The sequence below is a fragment of the Adiantum capillus-veneris genome, chromosome 13 (assembly GCF_014529385.1).
Source record: "Adiantum capillus-veneris isolate H3 chromosome 13, ASM1452938v2, whole genome shotgun sequence".
Classification (NCBI taxonomy): domain Eukaryota; kingdom Viridiplantae; phylum Streptophyta; class Polypodiopsida; order Polypodiales; family Pteridaceae; genus Adiantum; species Adiantum capillus-veneris.
Window position 1 is genome coordinate 25,617,656 of NC_140943.1, and position 18,303 is coordinate 25,635,958.

An 18,303-nucleotide genomic window follows, 5' to 3' on the forward strand; every position below is an offset into this window, starting at 1 on the left:
CAGACCAGATGATGTGACTGAAGAGGTTTCCTCTTCACAGGGTCAACAGACACATGAAGTGGGTGAGTCCTCAAGACCACCACAGACAAATGACGATATATTCAAGACCCAGTTAGCTACTGCTGTCGCTATGTTCACACAAGTAATGCAGAATCCAAGGTTTTTAGCCTTTCTGCAACCTCCTGTTCCGTCTCAGCAAGTTGGGTCACTGGATCATATTCAAAAGCCTGTTAAGGCTCGAGCACAGGTGATTCATACCGCACAGTCAATGGAAACACCTGTACACTTGACGGAGAACATGCAATCTCCACAACCTGTGCCTAAGGTGCAAGAACAGGTGGCTGAGATGCCAATCTTTCAAGCTGTACCAGTTCAGCCCGCCACCTTTCAGCAACCTATAGCTAGTTCTAATGGGCAGGGAAGCTTTTTTTACTTTTTACTTTTTTGGGCTAGAGCCGGCAAGCCAGCAAGGAACTGCCTTTGCTTCGCGTGCACGCAAACGAGTCAAAGACAAATTACCTTGCGGACTTGCCGACAAAGGGAAAAACGCTTCCATGCCGTATCGTGGCATGTCAACGGGGAATGGAAGCAAGTTTCCCCCTCGAGGGAGTAAAAAGTCACGGGCATGCTACCAAGGGTTCAAAGCACTCAGGGCCAATTTGGGATGCCACAGGCAAATTTTGGTATGGCTGGAATTACAAATCAGCAGCCAAATATGGCATTTCCAAGTCAAGTTAATAGCGGCCAAGGAACACAGATGAACCCTAATAGTGTTCCCATGTTTCAGTCACTTCCATATGACAATTTAACGACGCTGGAGAGGCCAACTCCGTACAAAGAAGGTGGCAAAGGTGTGTCATTCACGACCTTTACAGGGTTTGATGACAGGAAGAAGGCTCTCTCATTCCTCCAGCAGTTTGACAAGGCCTATGCAGGGGGAAACTTTACAGAGGCTTCAAAGGTCCGCAAGGCAGCCACTTTCTTGATAGGGAATGCGGGACAATGGTGGACAACTTTATTGCTTCAAGGGCAAGCTCCGTCCACATGGATTTACTTCAAGCAAATTTTTGCAGCAGCATGGTTATCTAAATGCTGCCACTTGCAGAAATCTGGATGATTACAATCGGAAGTTTTGGAAAGCTCTACTTCCAATAACTTCCTATAGGTTTGTGCCATTGACAGAACAGATTGAAAAATAATGTTGTGGCCTACCTAAAGGATTGAGAAAGTACTGCACGAAGACAAAAGTCACTACTTTGACGCAGCTCATCGAGATAGCAAACACTGGCAATGGTTTGCTCAAGGGAGAAGATTGTGAATTTAACACTGGTGTCAAGGCAGGATCAGGCAAGAAAAATTCAGCCAAGAAGCACGTTCCCAATGAGGCTCCTAAAGGGACTCAGGAGTCAACCAACGCAGGGAAAGATAAAGCTACGGCTGAATCAGAAAAGGGACCAGCAAAGAAATGGAAAAGACGTTTTCCTCGCAAGTCAGAAGAGCAAAAGAAGGTCCTTAGGACAGAGAACAAATGCTTTATATGTGAGCAGCCTGGCCACATTGCTTACAACTGTCCTACAAAGAAAAGGCCAGCTGATTCTGATGACAAGGAAGACAAGAAAGGAAAGAAGCCCATGGCTGGTCTAGTGCCAGATATGGTGGGCGACAAGCCAAATTCAGATGCAAGTGAGCTTTACAGAGCATGGGGAAAGGTCAGGGATCAAACAGTGCTTATCTTCTTTGATCCAGGTGCCAAAGCCATCTTTATTTCCCCAGAATTGGCTTCAAAGTTGGGAATCAGACCTGAAGAGATGGGCTATACAGCAGAGGCAAGTTTGGCATGTCCTGGCCATACAGAGGCTGTGACACCCATCATTGGAAAGTTGCGTCTACATATCCAGTCCTATGTAGATGCTGAAGAATTTTACATCATGCCACTAGACGGATGTGATGTGTTGTTAGGTATTCCTTGGTTGTTTCGTGTACAGGGAATCATGGATGCCTACAACAAAAAGATCATTGTACAGAGCAGGGGAAAGACTCACATTCTGGATGTAAAGCTTCAAGGGGAGTCTATTCCTACTGTATCAGCTTCTGCTATTACTTCTGTAATGAAAAAGCATCTTTCTGCGTACTTGGTTTTTGCACGTGAAGTGTCAGATTGTGATGAATCAAATTTATCTGTGCTAGATAAAGAAAGGTCAATGCTTTTACAACAGTACAGTGACTATTTTTCCGATTCATTACCGTCTCAATTACCGCCAGAGAGACCCGAGGACCATACGATAGATTTGGTGCCAAGCAGTAGCCCACCAAATAAGCCTCCGTACAAGGTTAGTGCGGCTCAGCAGAAAGACATAATGGGCCAAGTACAGGAGTTGTTAGAAAAGGGGCTGATTCAACCCAGTTCATCTCCATTCTGTTCTCCAGTGTTATTGGTGCAGAAAAAGGATGGCTCATCGCGTATGTGCATCGACTACCGTGCACTGAATAAGAATACCATCAAGAATAGGTTCCCTATACCTAGAATTGATGATATTATGGACAAATTAGAAGGAGCAGCTATGTTTAGCAGGATAGATCTAAAGAGTGGGTACCATCAGATCCGCATTAGATCAGAGGATGTGCACAAGACTGCTTTTAGAACGACGTTTGGCCTTTACGAATTTTTAGTGATGCCCTTTGGTCTCACAAATGCTCCTGCTACGTTCAATAGGATGATGGACAAAATTTTCCGTCCACACCAGCAGTTTGTTGGTACATAGGCATCACTTGGCCAAAGAATGAAGAGGAGCATAGGCATCACTTGGCCATTGTGTTCAAAGAGCTACGCAGTCATAGGTTGCTCATCAATGCAAAGAAAAGTGAGTTCTTTCTGGAAGAGATTCACTTTCTGGGACACATTGTCTCAAAGGATGGTGTCAGAATGGATCCTGCAAAAGTTGAAGCGATCAAGTCATGGCCAAATTTGAAGACGGTGCATGATGTCCGAAGCTTTTTGGGACTATGCTCCTATTACAGAAGGTTTATCCGAAATTTCGCTGAGAATGCTTCACCTTTACATGCTCTTCAAAAGAAAGCAGTCACCTTTAGATGGACACAGAAAGAGATTTCAGCTTTTAATCTCTTAAAGGAAAACATGACTTCGGATCCAATCATTGTGTTGCCAGATCTTAGGAAGTCATTTGTGGTCCAGTGTGATGCCTGCGGTAGTAGCATTGGTGCTGTGCTAATGCAAGATGGCAGGGTAGTAGCCTATGAGAGCAGAATTTTGCAAGGGCCAGAGATGACCATGCAGGTCTATGAGAAAGAGTTACTCGCTGTGATTCATGCGCTCTTAAGTTGGAAACACTACCTGCTAGGTGCAGATTTCGTTGTCCAAACGGATCATCAGACCTTGCGATACTTCTTGACACAAACAAAGTTATCTGAGAAGCATATGCGATGGGCAAATATCTTGTCCATGTTCCATTTTCAGATTGTGCATATGGAAGGCAAGAAGAATGTTGTGGCTGATGCCTTGTCAAGGAAGCCACAAATTTCAGTTGTGTCGATTCCTTATCATCATGAACTTGATGATATGAGAGAACAGTATGCAAATGATGGAAGATTTTGCAAGGGTCTTCGAGCAACTAATGGATGGACAACGTCATGAACACTATCTTCTTAAAGACGGGTTCATGATGATGCATGACAGATTGTGTGTCACAAAGCCATTGCGACGCAAAGTTATGGAAGAGAGTCATGTCCCACCGTATACAGGGCATCGTGGTATTGATGCTACAGTTAAAGCGGTTGAGACATTCTTCTATTGGCCTACATTGAGAAGGGATGTGGATGCCTTTGTGCGAGAATGCCTAATATGCCAAAAGGTCAAGTTTGACAGGCAAAAGGCACCAGGGTTATTGCAACCACTACCTATTCCAGATAAACCATGGGAAAGTATTGCTATGGATTTTATCTTTGATCTTCCGAGAACGCAGACAAGAAATCATGGTATTTGGACCATTATTTGCAGATTCAGCAAGCAAGCTCATTTTATTCCTGTCAGGAAGAAGATAAAGCCAGATCAGATGGCACGCTTGTTTATGAGCAATATTTTCAAGTATCATGGCATGCCACAGTCGATTGTTAGCGACCGTGATCCACGCATGACAAGTTTGTTCTGGAGAGGCTTGTTTGAGAATATGGACACCACGCTCAAATTCTCTTCGTCATTTCATCCTCAAACAGATGGGCAGTCAGAAGAGGCCAATTCTACTGTCCTAGATCTGCTGAAGTGCTATGTGTCAGAGCATAAAGGAAAGTGGGAGCGCAAGTATTTGCCATTGGTGGAATATGCATATAATAATACAGTGCATTCATCAACTGGCAAGGCATCCTTTGAGATAGTTGAAGGTGGCAAGAAAGTTCCTCCCATACTGCATACAAAGGACAAGATATTTGAAGCAGATAAGTATGTTCAGGACATGGATGAAATGTACAAGAAGGTCAAAGTGGCCTTAGAAAGGACTCAGGCAAAGCAAAAGAAAGCAGCTGATCGTCACCGTCGTGAAGTGGTATATTCACTTGGTGATTGGGTGCTTTTACGCTTTGAAAAGGCAAGGTTAAAGAAGATGAAGGGCAAGGAAAGACTGTTTCCAAAGCTCAGCATGCGTTATTATGGGCCTTTTCAAGTATGCGACATAATCAGTGATGTTGCATATAGGCTGAAATTGCCTGACAGTTGGAAGATTCACAATGCATTTCATGTGAGTCTTCTCAGACCTTATGTGGGTGATGTGCCAGAAGATATGCCAGCTGAAGATCAGCCGGAAGTCGAGGAACTTGACGAGATCTTGGTCCCAGAACAGATTTTGGCACACAAAGAAAGGAAAGTGAAAGGCAAGGTTGCTAGGCGTTACTTGGTAAAGTATAGAAACTATCCACCAATGGATGCTAAGTGGATGGAAGAAGGTGAACTTACAGAGTCACCAACTGTGTTATCACTTTACCTGGAAGCCTTCGATTTGCAACCTACCTTGACCCCTTGAGTTTCAGAGCTACATGGATTGTCAGTGTGACAATGGCTTCTGAAACAAATGATGTACATGGTATTTAAAGTGAGCTCAAATCAAATACCTGTTACATGAATGTTAGAGCTGTACAGATTGTCAGTTTGGCAATTGCTCTTATGGAATGTCCAAAAGTTTGGTTAGTGCTATAGAAGTGAGTATTTCTTGACAGTTTGTCAAGGATACAGTGATTGCTTCTATTCAAGACTACATGTGTAACTGCATTCTTAAACTGTCGGTTTGGGTATGCTCGAAAGTGTTACGGGATCCAACGTGTACTATAAGACAGTGGCAAAATGTGCAGCTACCATTTTGTCATTGGAAAGTTAGTGACTCAAAGCAATGGCACAGTGCGAAGCTACCACTATGTCATTGGGACAGGGTTCACACGCAGGCAATACATGAGTCGACGAGGTGTTGAATACACCAGGGTTGACAATGAGCATGTATGTGTCGTACATGTGTCGACAGGTGTTGAATACATCAATGCTGACTAGGAGCTTGTACGACATAGACGCAAACGAGGACGTTTGAGATTTCAAGAGGGGGGTATGTCACCAGCGTGTGACTACTATCTATCCTTTTTGTTGATTTCTTTCTTATTATCTATTTACTTTCACTTTTTGGAAACACCCCTCGGGAAATCTAACTGCCCTGCATTGCATAGCTAGTGTGGAACTGTCCAGAGGGAGTCCAGGCCTGAGGGCAAGAGAGCACTAAGGTTGGACAAGGACTATGGTTAGCCAAGTGGGGTCATTGACTAGCCAAAGTGGAATCCTTTGCTACAGAGGCTACATTTCAGTTCAGGATGTGGCCGCAGTGTACAAAGAGGGTCGGATGACCTAGAAAGATACAATGGCAGCATCTCCTAAAATTTAGGGAACTGCTATTTTGGGACCTGAAAATGTGTTTGCGTCATTACCTCTGGAATGACAAAGGGAACATTTTCTTACTCTACCATGAAGTCAACTGGGCAACCGGTTGGGATATTTTTAGGCGGCAACCCCGAAACGGGAAAATGCTTGTAAATGTGCCAAGTGGCACATTCTGGTGCACTTGCCTCATGCAACAAGAAGTGGCGCTGAATTTGAAGAAGGGAGAGCCTCATTTTCAGTTTTGTCACAGGTTAAGAGCTATGGAGTGCTTGCTTTCCCTCTTATGCACAGTGCGGTGCCAGGAGTGATGCCCTGCACGCTACGCACTGCCCTCTCTCCCCTTTGGCAGTATGTTATGCCCCTCTAGTGGGCTCTTCATTTGACCAATGTACAGTTGTGTGGGTTCATGCGCGATTGCCGAGGCAAGAGCCTCTTGCACAGGTATTGGATTAGCTAGCGGCTAATCCCCCCGCAGGTACAGGTGAATTCGGAGAGGTTTCACGCCAGAAATCTTGTCCGATTCAAAGGGCAAGTAGCCCTACAGGTGCGGGAGCTCGAGGACTTGCTACGGATGCGACCGGCACGCGAAACGGAGCCCGAAACAGTAAATTACAGCCTGCTGTGTATTTTTGCAGGTTTAGGGTTTTGCCCTAAACGGACCCTAATACCCCCAGGAGGTTCGGGGACGCAAGGGGACCGCTGTATAGGTGATCTGGCGCAATTTCAGGGCTGAAAACAGAGAATTCAGCGTGCTGCAGATTCTCGCCAGGTTTTGCAAAGTGCCCCTATGCGTCGGGAAAGTCGGCCAATGCGTGGGAATACTGACCGTGAAGGGTTCTAGTACAGTTATGCTGCCGAAATCGGGCTAGAACAGTGGAAATTCAGCCGAGTTTGTGCGGGGCAGCTTGTAGGGAACCACAGCGTTTATTCCCTCTTTTGAACAATAAAGAAATACCGAAAGGGGCGCCTAAGTTAGGGGCCAATCTGGTGTCCGTCTATTCATACAGGTGCAATCTACCAGCCTGTATCCCTCTCCCCTTTGTTGTGTCTTGAAAGTACAGGTAAAATAGACGACTAATAATGGGTGAAAGCTAAATCAAGGTTTAAAGTAAAGTCTACCGCCCTTTTTGGATTGAACAGGCCGGTTTCACTCAGCAGTTGGTTTCTCCTTCCCCCTCTGTGGTAGGGCCAAGACAGAGTGGTCCCTCGACTCAGTGTTGGGATGGTTGCATACACAGGTTCTTGAGTTCTCTCATCACATGGGAGAACTTGGAGTTACAGATTTGTTACAGACTTTGTGGCCATTGGCCAAGTTTGTGGTGACACCCCCAGACTCAGCAGGATGTAGGCACATTGTGGTGTACTTCTTTGCTGATACGCAGTGTTTGCCTTGCTATGTATACATTCATGAGGACTCCTGGACAGAGGAGGTTGCGTTATGCACGGCTCGCTCTGCTTGGGCTTGGGCTAGGCACTCACTGCAGTCTCGCCTATCTAGAGGACGCTCGGATGCGGATTACTCCCCATCCAAGCCAGCCTCGAAGATAGCCCGTCTTGCTGCTGCGGCAGCATCTGTTCTCTCTCTCTCTCCCCATGAGGATCGTCTCATGGAGCGGGGCCGATTGTGTGAGGAGCTTCAGCGTTGCCTTGTGGGAGGAGAGATTGATCTCCTTATGCTTCAGGAGCACCATCTCTGTGAGAGCCGCATTCGGCGATGTGGTCAGATTTTGTGTGGACGATATGATACCTTTTGGTCAACTGCTTTTGGACCTGGAGGCATCCTGGGTGGGGTATGTATGACTAATACGGATTCATTGCAGCAGGCCATTGTGGGCAGAGGGATTATTGTGCCAGGCAAGGCTCAGTGGATTACTATGCAGGTTCAGGGTGGCCTTGTGGGCTTCCTGAACATCTATTCGCCCAATGTGGCGAGTGCTCGTGCAGAGTTTTGGTCACAGATTGTTGAGTCTTTGCCGCAGGCCGACCGTTGGTGTGTAGGAGGGGACTTGAACATGTTGGAGGACCCTTCTCACAGGATTGGAGGCAACCATACTACTGTGCATGAAGTCGAGTTAGCAGCTTGGGAGAGGTTGTGTATGACTTTGAGGGTCTCGGATACATGGCAGCACTCTGGCTTTGTGAGGCCTCCAGCCAGTCTTGCCTTCTCTAGATCGGACCGCAGAGTGGGAGGAGTGAATCTATCGCGGATAGATCGCTTCTACACCAGTGACCACTTCAGTGACTTGGGGGGATCAGTGGGCAACCTGGCAAGGACATCCTTCTCGGACCATGCACCAGTGATCCCCACAGTGACAGACAGGCAGAGGAGTAGGAGCACGATGCTTCGCATCCCAGAGTGGGCATCCTGGCAGGGACATCCTTCTCGGACCATGCACCAGTGATCCTCACAGTGGCAAACAGGCAGAGGAGTAGGAGCACGATGCTTCGCATCCCAGAGCGGGTCTTGTTGGACTCAGCACTCAGAGAGAGGGTAGAGGCTCTCTGGACAGAGGGCATGGACAGCCAGGTTCCACCTGCAGACAGAGTGGCCTTAGGCCTAGCTCAGCTTAGCCACTTTTTTCTCCAAGAGTCTCTGGCTCGCTGGGCTGCAGCGAGAGAGGAGGAGCAGCGTCTCAGACGAGGCATTGCTTCACTACAGAGGATGCAAGAGCAGCATCCAGAGAGTCCATGGTTGGAGGAGCAGTTACAGCAGGCTCGACAGGAGCTTGCTAGCACAGAGGAGAGGCGTCATGAGTTTGCCTTTCACCGACAAGCATCTCAGTGGACTCACGTGGGTGACAAAGTGACAGGGGCTTTTTTTGAGACTGTGGGACCTCGGCACTCGCATGCCAAGGTCAATCAGTTGAGGAGACCCGATGGGTCAGTTGCTTGTGAGCCCGAGGATATGCGTGCAGTTGCTACTGACTTTTATCGTGAGCTACTGTCGGCTGAGCCCCAGTCAGAGCGGCAAGATGCATGGAGGGAGCAAGTTTGGGCACAGATGCCTTGTCTTGTGACAAAGGAGATGCACTAGAGGCTAGAGATGCTACTTCAGCTTGAGAAGCTGCACACGGCTCTTAGGGCCCTGCCTCGTGGTAGTTGTCCAGGTCAGGATGGGTTGACTCCCAGCTTCTTCTTGGAGTATTGGGACCTGCTTGGCCCAGATCTTTGTAGTGCCTTTCAGTACATTTTGCACACAAGAGTGATGCCTAATAGCATGAGTGAGGGCCTGATTTACCTCATTCCAAAGGAGGGTGGCTCCTTGGATGAGTTTCGACAGTGGCTCCCCATCACCGTCCTCAACTCAGCCTACAAAATTCTTGCCAAGGCTCTAAGTTTGAGGATCTAGCCACTTTTGGAGAGCCTTATACATGGGACTCAGACAGGTTTTGTCAAGGAACGCAGTATCCTTAACAACATCTTCACTTTCTGGGAGGCTTCTGCCCTGGCACGGCTCCATGGGGAAGACCTTGTGATTCTTCTTCTCGATTTTGAGAAGGCATACGACAGAGTTGACTGGGACTTTCTAGAGGGCACTCTACGCAGGATGGGCTTCTCAGATGCTTGGATCAGAGGGGTGTCAGCTTTGTACAGACAGGCTCACAGTCAGGTGCTTTTGGCAGGAGGTAGAGGTGAGCGCTTCATGCTCACACGCTCGGTCAGACAGGGTTGTCCTCTTGCCCCCTTTCTCTTTCTGTTCTATGCGGAGGCGATGAGCAGATTTTTGGTGTCACTGCAGGTTGGTCTTCGGGGCTTAGCACTCCCTATTCGGGGAGATGAGCTGTTGGACGTTGAGTTTGCCGATGACTCAGCATTGCACTTAGAGGGCCAGGAGGCCAATCTGCACAGATGTGAGCAGGCTTTCGAGACCTTCTGTTGTGCATCCGGCGCACTGATCAACTGGAGAAAGACAATGGCTTTCTCGGTTGGCAGTGCCCCTGTGCCAGATTGGATGCCAGGAGAGGGTTTCAGGTGGATTCCCCCAGGGACTGCAGTTCGGTACTTGGGTTGTCAGGTTGGTTTGGACTTATCCCCCCAGCAGCAGATTGCTCCTCTTCTCCCGTCCATCAAGAGAAAGCTGTTACATTGGAGCTCAGCACGACTTTCGTTGGCGGGTAGAGTAGTTGTTGCCAACCAAGTGTTGTTGGCGACTATGTGGTACATCACTTCTTGCTGCATCTTCTCGAGTTCTTGTATCAGCCAGGTAGAGAGGCTCATCAAGAACTTCCTTTCGTCAGGTCGGGACACTCAGATTGCCCGAGCCAAGGTGGCTTGGTCGGTCATCACACTTCCTTGTTCTCAGGGAGGGCTTGGGATCATTGATCCAGCACAGCAGAGTAGAACCCTTCTTGGGAAGTTCGTAGTCAGAGGACTTCTGCCAGGAGAGGAGCCGTGGAAGGAGTTCTTGCTGCAGAGGCTTCGTGCCAGGGTGCCTCAGTCAGGAGGTCCTGGCAACCTTCGACCATATGGATCTTTACAGAGTTGCGCCAAGTTGGTTTGAGTAGAAGACTGGAGGACCGCTTCGCTGTGAGTTTGCTTCGATCTTGGGAGCTCTTACGGCGTGGCCTAGAGCAAAGACAGCCGACGTGCACGGAGGAGCGCCTACGGCAGCCCCTCGTCTGGAACCCCATGGTTAGCACTCAGAGAGTGCCACTTGGTTGGTAGTCGGCCTCATGTTTCTTGGGGTCCCATGGCAGCAGGTCTAGCGCGCTCTCTAGGTGACTGGCTAGACTTCACAGGTTTGTCAGAGGAGGTGCAGGGCTACAAGGCATGAGAGGGGTGCAGAGCATGTGTCACGACATCACAGAGTCAGTTCCAGCTGAGTGGCTCACGCCTCTCGAGCTAGTAGCACCCCGGTGGATGGGAGCCTTCACACGACTGGAGGTTCTCATTTCAATCAGGGCCTGCTCGGAGTCTGTCTCAGCCCTGTTCTTCGAGCTTCAGGGTGGGGGACGACTACAGCAAGTTGCAGTAGAGGCCCCGCAGGTAGCAGAGTGCTGTTTTCAGAGGATCCGAGTAGTGGACATTTGTGGGAGGACCTGCGTCATAGACCCTGACCCTGCAGTTCTTGAGACAGGACACTGGAGGCTATGGGCTTGGGAGTGTTGTCCGCTGGCACGCGTACAGTGGGATCCTGGTGAGTGGCTATGGAGGGACCCCTTCTCTTCTGCAGACCACCCAGGAGTCCCGTTCTTTCAGTACATTGTTCGACTGGGACGTCATATACTAGCAGCACAGAGAGAGACCCTCCCCGCTGCAGCACGTCATTGGCAGGAGGAGGGTCTCACAGTCCAGTTCTTGGCAGTCTTTTGGGAGAGGTTGTGGGACTCCAGACAGTCGAGGCGAGTCACCTTGTTCAGTGGCTGGTCGCACATAGAGCCACAGCAGTAGGGAGCTGGCTAGTGCATAGTGGTCTCTCGGCCACATATGCAGCTTGTGACCATCTGGTGAAGAGTCAACGTCACTGTTTTTGGGACTGTCCCTCGGCCCAGCAGGTGTGGCTACGAGTTCTTCGGCTGATGCCTGCTCTCTCCACGGCTCGACAGTATACTTGGGGGGCAGCAACTTGGTCCACCCTCACAGGCCCGGCACTTCAGTTTGAGCTATCTTCCACCAGCAGGATGATAGTGATGCAAGGGGGGCGTTCTACACTCCAGCCTGGTACAGAGCTTACTCCACAGGATTGGTGTAGTGAGAGAGAGGAGGGTTGGGAGCTCATCAGTGGCCTGACACTTTGGTTCATCTGGCGGGCCCGCTGTTTCCGCATCTTTGAGGCTCGCCCTGTGCCACCAGCAGAGATTGTCATGACTTTTGGCTAGAGCTGATCCATACTCTCAGAGGACAGCTTGAGGGACTACAGGGCATCTCCGACCGCATGCGGGAGCGCCGCGAGGCTTTCCTTCGACTCTGGCGCCCTGGGCCTTTCTACACCATAGTCCAGGGGGTGCTCAGATGGCACTACTGTCCACCTGTGTGGCTCTTCTCTCCTCCCATCTCTTGATTTAGCCTCATTGTATATATGCTGTGTTTTCATTGGGAGAGTCTCCCCATCATGCTTGTTGTAGCCCTCTCTTGCAGAGGTGGTTGTAGCCCTATGGGCAGTTTTCATTAACTAATAGAAGGATCTTTTTCTCGGGAAAAAAAGAAATTCACATTTCATGTCTCTTCCTTGGCATGACATAGTCTCAGAAAGAGCACAAGAAAGATTGTCCATCAAGCATCAGCATTTTCATTGTGATTTACCACAGTTCATAGGTTTAGGCCAAAAAGTCAAGATTCGATCTTGGCACTCCATCACTTTGTTCATCTGCATTGCATGCACAGTCTTTTAGGAAGAATAGTCTTTTTCCAGTTACTCTACATGGAATGGGTATGATTATGATTATGATTTTATGTTGGACATGATTTCAGGAATTTTCCTCCTCGGAGATTCTTGAAGAAGGTGGACCTACGTCCATAGACACAGTTGGACCATTGAAGCAGCCCCAGATCACTTTGTATCGCTTTCGGCGCGGCCCAAAGAAGCAAGAGTTGCAGACCTTCATGAAGTTCAAGTATCGCACAACCCACGCATCAGAGTGGGCCGGCGAAAAATCCTTCCCAGGATTCCACAAATTGTTGGCGATCTCCCTCGACGCCATACAGTTCGGTATCAGTACCTCACTTTAAAAAGAAGGGGATGTCACATTTACAGACTTCCGATTACTAAGCGACACAGATACATGAGGCATGTTCTACTTAACAAAAACAAGAGAGTGATGTACATAGTCTATATACAATGAGTCTTGTTTATCATAAAACCATGGAATTCCTAAAATAACATCTGCTCTGTCCAGGCGCATGATGTGGAAATCTAGGTTCTCTTTGTAATTAGCTAGCTCGAGCGACAAGTCTGGAACCATCCGATTCCATACATCCGTATCCACGCCACAAGCCATCTTCACGCGATACTCATGGTCATTGTCCCGCGTCCGCAGGCTCAGTTTCTGCACCAATTTTGCATCCACAAAATTGTGTGAGCTTCCATTATCAAGGAGTACGGTCATGTCGTGACCATTGATCTTCCCAAGGAAACGGAAAAGATCGTGCTTACCAAACACTCTGGTGCTAAAAGTACAATTAGCGCATGAACTGTGCGCTAAATGATGGATTTCAACTTGAATGACATCAGAGTTACCTGAGATCTCGTGAATCTGAACCGAAGGACGGCCTTGCGGTTTCTGCGTCTTCTTCTTCTTGGGGCAATCCTTGATTTAGTGACCCGTCTGGCCACATCCGAAGCAAGCCCCCTTCTTCACTGCATCAGCAACTGAAGCATTTCTGGCTTTCTTCTTCTCCTGAGAAGATCTCGGCGGTGATTTGGACTTATGCTGGAATCGGGGTCGCTTCCTCGAAGCACCCTCACCGGATTGATGATCTGCAGTTCTTTTCTTCTCATAATTCGCTCCATTTATTAAATGGAACGTCCTGGCCTTTGCCACTGCATCCTCGACGTCAATCGGGGCTTTGTCCTTAATTAAGGCCCAACGGTAGTCCTCATGCAATCCCATCGGATACATGTGCACAACGTGCGTAGAATCAACCTTGCAGAAGGTGAGCGCCTCTTTGAAAGCTGTCGTTATTTATCAAAAGACTGAGTTTTCATCGAAAGACTCTACAGTTTGGCATAGGCTTTCAAACGGTCCATTTTAGCGAAATCCCTCTTGAATTTCACACAAAAATCAGCCCACGTCGTAGGCTTCTCTGTCATGTCATGTCATGCCACCACGTAAGCGCCTTACTGCACAGATAGAGAGGAATCGTTTGAATCCTCCGTTCATCATGCTCCCCATGGAGATCAAAGTATGTGGTCCATTGGTGCAGCCAGTTATTTACGGCTAGTTCCGTACACTCTTTCTCTTCACATGAGAAATTTGTAGTTTTGTACGGAATTGTGGCAGTCGGACCACCCTGTGAACGCCCAAAAGCAACAATCTGCATCCCCAATTGCTGGAGATGGGTTTCGCTCTTGGAAATATGTGCAGTTGTCGACTGAGCCATATTTTCGAGAGTAGAGAGTCGGAAACTGAACCCCTGTACGACCCCTTCGAGAGAGGCCAAGCGAAGGTTCGTCTGAACATTCGTGTTTTCCAGAGCGGTGACACGCTGGTCGAAACTCTGGAAAGTACTTGTAATCCATGTGTAGAGAGCATGCGTGAATGGAATTTGGATGTTACCTAGCGCGTCTCACGCTCCACATGAAAGCTGGAGGAATCCATGGCGAAGTGCGTGAAGACTGGAAGATTCACGCGAAACCCGGCCTTTTCTGCACTTTTCGATCGCGAAAAGTTGAAGTTCGAAGAGCTCCACGCGTCGGCGTGAGCGTCTAGAGGCAAGCAGGTGATGGCGGGAGCGCGGGAGTACGAGCAGGTGAGAGAGAGGAAGCGCGAGAGAGAAGCAAGAGACTGAAGAAGTAAGCTGTCTGTAAGTTTCTGCAACTCTGTAAGTGAGTTTTTTAATAACTTACAGGTTTCAAACTTTGGCCTTAAAAAAAAGGTCTTGGCCATTTAAAATAAAAGGCCACTTAAAGAGGTCATTTAAATAAGTGAGCTTAAAAAATAAGACCCCAACGCAGGCTCAAAAATCCAACGCAGAACTGCCAGCGCAAAAAGGAAAATCGAGAGCAACGTGCTGCCGCGTGGAGATTTCACCCAAGCGTGTGGTTGCCTGTGACGAGCACACGAAAGGAGTGCCAACAAGGAGCCAACGCTGCAGAAGTCATCCACGCCAGCAACTTCGTAGTCATTCCTTCCCTGCAGAGAAACTCTCTCTCTCTCTCTCTCTCTCTCTCTCTCTCTCTCTCTCTCTCTCTCTCTCTCTCTCTCTCTCTCAGACTACATCCTACGAGCAGGCGGGGCGGGCTCCGACATGGCAGGTACACCAGTCCATATTATGCTCTATGCAGATGATATTATTCTAGTTTCTGAGACACAGGAGGGACTACATAGCCACCTACGCGCCTTGGATGATTTCTGCACACATAGAGGGCTCACAGTGAACCTTGGCAAGACCAAGGTCATGATTTTCCACACCTCCACGACAGTCCGAAGTAGAGCAGTGCTCATTGGAGCAGGTGGACAGGTTGAGGTAGTTGATTCATATGTATACTTGGGGGTGACTTTCACTGGCACCACTCGCAGATATTCCATGACCCAGGCAGCCAGAGACCGGCTTACACGAGGATATGCAACACTGGCCACCTTAGAGCGCAGATGCCACCAAGCCCACTTCCAGGAGCCCCGTACCAAGGGGTGGCTTTTTGACACTCTAGTTACACCTGCCATGATGTACGCTGCCGCAATATGGGCACCAGGGCTACCAGCATCTCTCTGGACACAGATAGAGCGCCCACAGATCATTATGATTTCTCGTTTGCTCCATAGCAAACCATTAGTACCACACGACATCATTAGAGCAGAGCTAGCGGCACCGCGATGCTAGTAGAAGCCCTCTTCCAGACAGTTTGCTTCATCCAGCGCATGCGAGAGCTTCCACCAGACAGACTCACCCGCAGAGCTTTCGAGGCATCGATACAGCTACACCAGGAGGGGGACACCAGAGCATGGTACTCGCAGGTCACAGAGTGGTTCACATCACATGGCCTAGACATCACAGACTTGCCTCCTTTTCAGTATGATCCCGACTCCCCACACATACGTCTCTCACACCATGAGAGGAATAGAGTTCTCAGACAGGATCTCTGACAGCTATACATCAGAGAGACATGGATCACACCCAGAGAGCCTCTTCCTACGAAGAGGCAGTACTACAGAGACCACTTCCTAACCATCCTAGCAGATGGGTTCATCCAGAGACCGAGGTACATGGATGTCTACATGCCGCACAGAGCACGGGTCGCCATTGGACAGCTTAGAGTATCATCACACCAGCTAGAGATTGAGGCAGGGAGAGCTGCACATGTCCCCAGAGCAGAGAGGATATGCAGACTTTGCACGACAGACATTGAGAGTGAGGAGCATTTTGTATGCAGATGTAAAGCATATGAGGAGATCAGAGGCACATACCCGACCTTGTTTGCAGATCAGCCCACCTTACATCAGATTCTTGAGTCCAGAGACAAGCGATAGTTCGGCCGCTTCCTCATAGAGGCACAGCAACACAGGGATTGTCTCCTTCAGACATCATCAGTCGTGAGAGACGAGCGCCAGACACAGCTCACAGACTTCTTCCAGAGGGACACAGTAGTACCACCATCCCAGACTACTCAGAGAGGAGCGACTCTACAGCAGGCTGAGGAGGTCCGAGCTCGCAGGCGTCCACGTCCCCACGGAAGTAGGGCACCCCGCCTTCACCAGAGAGAGATCCAAGAGATTCAAAAGCGCTACTACAGATCTCTAGAGGAGAGACCCATCCGGGCTTTTTGTAGCAGGGCTACAGTGTCACTTCACAGGACATACAGTTGGACAGTGGGTTACACTGGGACTGGTTCACACTGGACGGACCCTCAGGTCTGGGAGTGACACGTGGCAGGGTACCTACCGACGACCGACGGTGGCCTAGTGGACCTCGTGGCCAGGTCACCACATGGCTGACATTTATGAGCCGTTGGTGGCTCTTTACGGTGGTACATATGAGTAGTAGCGGTCGGTTATCTTATCATTTTTCTTCACCTTTGGTCCAGCCTTCACCAGAGAGAGATCCAGTAGGGCACCCCGCCTTCACCAGAGAGAGATCCAAGAGATTCAAAAGCGCTACTACAGATCTCTAGAGGAGAGACCCATCCGGGCTTTTTGTAGCAGGGCTACAGTGTCACTTCACAGGACATACAGTTGGACAGTGGGTTACACTGGGACTGGTTCACACTGGACGGACCCTCAGGTCTGGGAGTGACACGTGGCAGGGTACCTACCGACGACCGACGGTGGCCTAGTGGACCTCGTGGCCAGGTCACCACATGGCTGACATTTATGAGCCGTTGGTGGCTCTTTACGGTGGTACATATGAGTAGTAGCGGTCGGTTATCTTATCATTTTTCTTCACCTTTGGTCCAGCATCGTCGAGAGGGCAGTGAGTCTATGCACATAGCACATCTTCACCATCCCTGCACATCTGAGCCTCGACACCCCATTGTACCTGTGAGTCCTAGGCTGGAGCTGAGTGTGCTGCCACGCCAGAGTCTGTACATGGTTCTTTGAGCTAGTCGAGTCCACATGTTCTGGTCCACTGTTGTGTCTCTGGTATTATCCCTTGTTTCTGTGTTTCATTCTATTTGAGAGAGTTTCCATTGGTTTGAGTGAGATTGTCACGCACATTGCATTGAGGGGCACCCACACTGTAGAGAGCACGACACATTATCCGCGCTACAGGTGCTCTCGTTTTGGCGATCACGATGGGACCCCAACTGAAGTCTCACTCTAGTGAGTAGCTGGTTTCTTCGCCTCGCCTGTGCAGCCTTGTTGGTCTGGTCCTCTCTCGCCCTAGTCCACCCAGTCCTCGTCCTGGTCTAGTCCCTCCTCGTCCTGGTCCAGGCCAGGTGGTCTAGTCACTCGCCCTGGTCTAGTAGAGTCTAGACCAATGTTCAGCCAAGTGAAGGTTGTCTTGCCCAAGTGAAGGTCTTCTTGCCCAAAGCTTGGTGGGTTTGGCGGTTACTACATGACACATACAAGGAGGTCTTTGGAGCGTCAAAGTGCACTACTGAGTCCTCTGAAGTACTACCACAGACGGCGTCAACCCTTGGTGCCCAGTAGAAGCATATTAACCCCATCACCCATACCTATTCATACGGCTACCCATTCCTTCAACCGGTTCTACATCCTCCAGGTCACCTTCTCCGATAAAGCTCTCCCCCATTTTGTTACAGCAAGCTAGTGAGCAACAGACTCAGGAGCAAGAGGCCATGGAGGAGCTCACAAGTGTTCTAGCAAAGGTGAACATCAAGTTCCCTACCTTTAAAGGTCTCTCCACAGAAGATGCAGACGACCATGCTCGGAGGTTTGTCTCTCTTTGCAGAGGTAGTGGCCTCAACAGAGAAGACGCATACCTGGTGCTCTTTCCGTCCATCTTGGATGGTCTTGCAAATAAATGGTACAGTCAATTTGCTGAAAACCACTTTACTACTTGGACCATGTTAAGACAACAGTTCTGTGAAGCTTTCCGACCAGGGGATTATCAAGAGAAGATTCTAGATGAGTTGGCCAACATGTTGCTCCAGCCCAAGGAGACATTTGCAGAGCTCGTGACCAAAACAAAGTCCCTGGTCGCCAAGCTGCCTCAGCAACTAGGGGAATTCATGGTGAAGAAGTAGGTAGAGAAGGCTCTGCCTAAAACTTCTCAACAAAAGCTCAGAGAAAGTCTTCGTCCTGAAGCCAGTCCGGAGG

General features: G+C 49.0%; 1 protein-coding gene and 1 pseudogene across 2 annotated transcripts in view; one reads left to right on the plus strand and one right to left on the minus strand.

Moving 5' to 3' along the window:
* LOC147443721 (Nucleoporin, Nup133/Nup155-like protein) overlaps positions 1 to 18,303 on the minus strand; it is a 144,683-nt gene that overhangs the window by 20,901 nt on the left and 105,479 nt on the right. The gene's annotated exons all lie outside the window — the stretch shown is intronic.
* On the plus strand, positions 14,984 to 16,053 carry LOC147443722 (uncharacterized; annotated as a pseudogene).